This window comes from Tenrec ecaudatus, chromosome 3 (genome assembly GCF_050624435.1).
Source record: "Tenrec ecaudatus isolate mTenEca1 chromosome 3, mTenEca1.hap1, whole genome shotgun sequence".
NCBI lineage: Eukaryota > Metazoa > Chordata > Mammalia > Afrosoricida > Tenrecidae > Tenrec > Tenrec ecaudatus.
In genome coordinates this window covers 41,767,157-41,771,969 of record NC_134532.1, presented here as the reverse complement: position 1 = coordinate 41,771,969, position 4,813 = coordinate 41,767,157, and the positions used below count along the sequence as shown (strand labels likewise).

The window sequence follows — 4,813 nt, the reverse complement described above, 5'->3', positions numbered from 1 at the left end:
CGAGACAGGTGATGTAGTGGTTAATTTTTGTGGTCTCAGACATAGATAAGCTCCACATGGAAGTTAAAGTGTTCTAGTGTATTTGAGTATCCAAGAGATGAAGAAAATATTCCGTTTATTTCGTATAAAATTAAAATTGTGTTGTGTGGTACGAGTGGGGGGGTGCCAGTCCCCCACCAGTAATCACGGGTTCAGTAAGCACAATTGCATGGTTGAGATATATAAGTAGTATATTAAAGTCATCAAGAACATGAGAGTTAGAAGAGAGAGTCAAATAATGGAGTCAGACACACATTTCATGGTAGCATTGCTCACCTCAGCCCTGCTTGGTGGTTCATGTGGAGAGAGGGGGAAGGGAAGGAGGAGAGGAGGAGCTGAGAGAGAGAGAGAGAGAGAGAGAGATAGATCTATCATTGCTACCCCAGGCCTATATACCTTTTGGTGGCATGCAAGCCCACTGATCACAGGTAAAGACATATGTCACAGGAAGAATTGGCACTATAGGTTCTACAGCAGTTAGAAGGGGTGGTCTAGCGACATACACCAATAGGAAGAGAAGGGATTGGGGTATATATGTGACAAGATGGGCGGATCCTAGATTTAGGATGACCTGTTCTCTGGATCTCCATAGGAGCCCTTATCAGTAGGGTGTGAACTCCACCTGCAGGAACCAAATCAATGACTGCAGGCCTGTCCATTTTCCTTAACAGCAGGGAGCTGGGCCTACTCCCTAGTGACTGACTCTCTTCAGGGAGGATGTCTGTAAGCATCTGACCTCCCCCCACAGTGTTGATATGGTAGATGTATATTAATTGTCTTTCCTGGCCCTATGCACAGCTGTGAGAATTGTAAGACAAGGATTGTAAGAGACCCATTTTTAAAGTGACTGAGGAATCACCTTATAGCGTCTGGGGTCTTAAAGGCTTGAAGATAAACAAGCGGCCATCTAGCTCAAAAGCAACAATGCCCACATGTGCGATCACAAGGTGCCAAAGGGACCAGGTATAAGGCAACATGCAAAAAAAAAAAAAAAGAATATATACACACACACACACCATGGTGAATGAAGGGGGATGTGCAGAGTGGAGACCCAAGGCCCATTTGTCGGCCACTGGAGATCGCCTCATAGAGGGGGTTAGGAGAGGAGTCAGGGTGTGATGTAGTACCGATGAAGAACACAGCTTTCCCCCAGATCCTGCATGCTTCCTCCCCCCAACTACCATGATCCGAATTCTACCTTGCAGGACTGGATAGGGCAGAGGTTGTACACTGGTGCATATGGGAGCTGGAGGCACAGGGAATCCAGGGTGGAAGATACCTTCAGGACCGGGGTGTGAGGGGTGATGCTGGGAGAGTGGAGGGTGAGTGGGTTGGAAAGGGGGAACTGATTACAAGGATCCACATGTAACCTCCTCCCTGGGAGAGGGACAGCAGAGAACGGGGGGAAGGGAGACTCCAGATAGGGCAAGATATGACAAAATAACAATCTATAAATTATCAAGGGCTCTTGAGGGAGGCGGGAGCAGGGAGGGAGGGGGAAAAAAGAGGACTTGATGCAAAGGACTTAAGTGGAGAGCAAATGCTTTGAAAGTGATTAGGGCAAAGAATGTATAGATGTGCTTTATAGCTTTATACAATTGATGTATGTATATGTATGGATTGTGATAAAGAGTTGTATGAGCCCCTAAAATATGTAAAAATATATATATATAATATATTCTTATTGCTATATATACGATGTGCACATTAAAATGCTTAAAGGGTTTTGTGAAACTGCGGAAGTCGAATATCTGAAAATACTTGGATACAGTAAAATGTGCTGGTTAGCTGTTTTGCCCTCTGTCAAAAGAATTTTGAAAATATATGATCCTTTGAAATCTTACTTTCTATCACAGGATAAATGTCCTAGAATTTTAGAAGAATTTTTTTAAAAGGTATCTTCAAACATTTAGCTAGAGTTTTCACACAATCAAGCAGCTCTTTTTCAAAATACTATAAAACTTATTAAAGGTGACAAAATTTTGGTAATCGAAGTAGCAAATGAAGTTAATAATTTAGAATTTCAGTGGCAAGAGCAGTTAGAGAATATTTTTCTTCCGTTAACAATCCATAATAGTATAAGCCAGTTAGAAGAGCACGGTGCAATAAATCGTGCAGATATCATGAATCACGCTGAAAAGTTCTATAGTAACTGCATGGATTATTTAGAAGAGTAGACAGTACATTATAATGATATTGAACATTTTCATTGGGTTTCATTAAAACAAGAACTTAAATGGAATTATGTGCAAAAATCATTCGATCATATTACTCAAAATTTCCCATATAGTATTATTTCTGAAAACGATCTTTTTAATGAGGTATTGTTAGGTAGCTTAGCTTAGGGAATTGGGAAGTCCATTTACGCATGCCCAGGAGAGCCAGCAAAAGACAAAAGCTGGATTTTCCCGACCGTGGGCTTGGATGGGCATTACACCTGGAGCAGCCCACCTGGGCCTGGTGATTGCAATTCAGCCAATGGAATTGACCTGGGATCGTTCACCACACCTCCCCCGGGAACCCTTAAAAGGCAGGGACCAGAAGGGAGAGGGGCTCTTTGTCTTCTGTCTTGTCTTGCTTGGGCGGTCTGGTGGTCTTCGTGGGAGGAGAGAGATCCTTGCGTGTCCCGGAGCAGTCTCTGCCAGGCCGCATGGTCAAAGGAATCCTATGGGTGCCGCGTAAAACCTGATGCTTCTTTGAACTTTCATTAAATTCACTTGGATCACGAGCCCGGCTTCGGCGTGAAATCTTTCTCGCGTGGAGCTAAGGACCGAGGCTGAGATTTAGGCCGGAGAGAGAAACCTAACAGTATTATTATTAAAAATATATTGATAAGGAAAAGGTTAAACCTTGGGCATCAGCAAAACTCACAATAGAGAACAAATGGTTAGAAATATTTCATCATTTTGAAACAAACCATGTTCCATACAATAATGCACTAAAAATTGTGAAATACCTGCTGTCCTTACCAGGAACTAATGCTGTGACTGAATGTGTTTTTTCTGTTAAATAAAGTGTGTACATCAGAAAAATCACAATTAAGTGTTGAGACTTTGAAAGCAATTTCATGTGTGACATAATTTTACAAATTCTTGGGATAAATTTCATGACCTTTTAAACAACGACAGCAATCTACTCAAAAACTTCAATCAAATGAGAAATATGTCCATGAAAAAATACTATACATAATTTTAATGTGTTATATTTGTAAATTGTACTTATGTTGAAATTTGAAAATATATATTACAATACTGTTTTTGCATTCTATGATCGCTTCTCGGCCTTTTGGCTAAGATCAAGTGTAGTATCTGTTCTTATCAGTTTAATATCTGATACGTTCTCTATCCGAGGACAATATATTAAATGGATTTTTGGAGCAGGGAGTTGGAATAGGAGCTTGCTCCGTCCCCTCCACGCATCGACCTGGTATTGCAGTGCTTCCAGGAACGGTGCACCAAAAAAAAAAGAAAGAAAGAAAGAAAATTTTTGTTGCTCCATATAGACCAAATTTTTATTCAAGAACCCAAGAACCTCCCCCACACCCCACCGACCTTCCCCATCGGTCACTTTATCAATTATGCTGGAAACTGAGAGCAGTATAGTAAAAGCTTAGACAAATAGACATAAGTTAAGAAGCAGACTAAGACTTGAGACAAGAGAAAAGAGGGAATAAACTGTTGTTGCTGGTTTTTAAATTGCAATATGCTTTCTTCCAGAGTTGATAAGGAACACATTCCCATGGCAGAGAAATTCATTCTATCTCAGTGTCCAATAGAAATTGTCCTCTGTCAAAAGTCTTTTAAGTCCTTTTTTTCTGTGGTTGCCTGATGATCACTGACTACTTTTCATTGTGAGTCCAAATTCTGCTTTTTCACTTGCTGTTTCAATAGCAATGATAAACAATCCTGGCCACACTAAAGATTGGGAAGGTAAAAATCTTGTGGATCATTGACTATCAAGGACAGACCAATGTACATAAGGTATTGAATGGGACATTAGATGAATTCAGATAAAGAAAAGACAACCCATGTGATTATAGTTGAAACAATGAAATAGATCAGAAACCTCCTCAGCTAATTTAATGAGGTGTTCTTTCTCTCTGAATTGCTAATTTCAATCACTCAGTGATGTGTTCTATTGTCACTAAGACAAGGTCCATTTTTATCAGGTGTGTGCTCACTTTATTACCTCTGTCTACTTAGAACTGTTCTTAAAGGAAAGCCTTAGCCCATTCAATTTTTTTTGTTTTAATATGATGTACTTTACCTGAATTGCTAATTAACAAAAGTCTAAGAAGTTGGGAAGCAAGCCCTCCACCCACCACTTTTCTGTCAGGTTGTCTTTCTCTCCAGGCTTGTGTGTTATTGTGATTCAAATGCAAGGTGCTTCAAATGCAAGCCGGGTCACCCAGAGTGAAGAGCTTTTAGCAGAACTTCCAGACTAAGAAGATACTAAGAAGGGAATGGTTGCCACTCCAGGCTTTGAGCTTCACTTCCAGGCCCCTCCCTCCAGGAGGCCCTCATTACCTCCAGACCCCGCCCCTTGGGAAACACCCCACCCCTACCCAGGTGACACAATTTCCTGCAGAACTCACTTCCTCTGACTGAGAAGGTGCAGCCTGAGCGTCCCCCAAGAGTAAGTGAGTCTCTGTTTCTATGCTCAACCCAGGCTCTGAGTCCCCTACAGACCCTGCATCCCCAGCTGTGCCCCGATCCCCACGGATATTACTATTCCTGCATCCTGTCTGCCTGCGTTCCAGGTCGCCACGACCCCC

General features: G+C 41.7%; 1 non-coding gene across 1 annotated transcript; it reads left to right on the top strand.

Moving 5' to 3' along the window:
* Window positions 1-3,308: 3,308 nt before the first annotated feature.
* On the top strand, window positions 3,309-3,499 carry LOC142443891 (U2 spliceosomal RNA). The gene has a single exon (XR_012783617.1). It is a non-coding gene; the product is annotated as a U2 spliceosomal RNA (small nuclear RNA).
* Window positions 3,500-4,813: the final 1,314 nt, after the last annotated feature.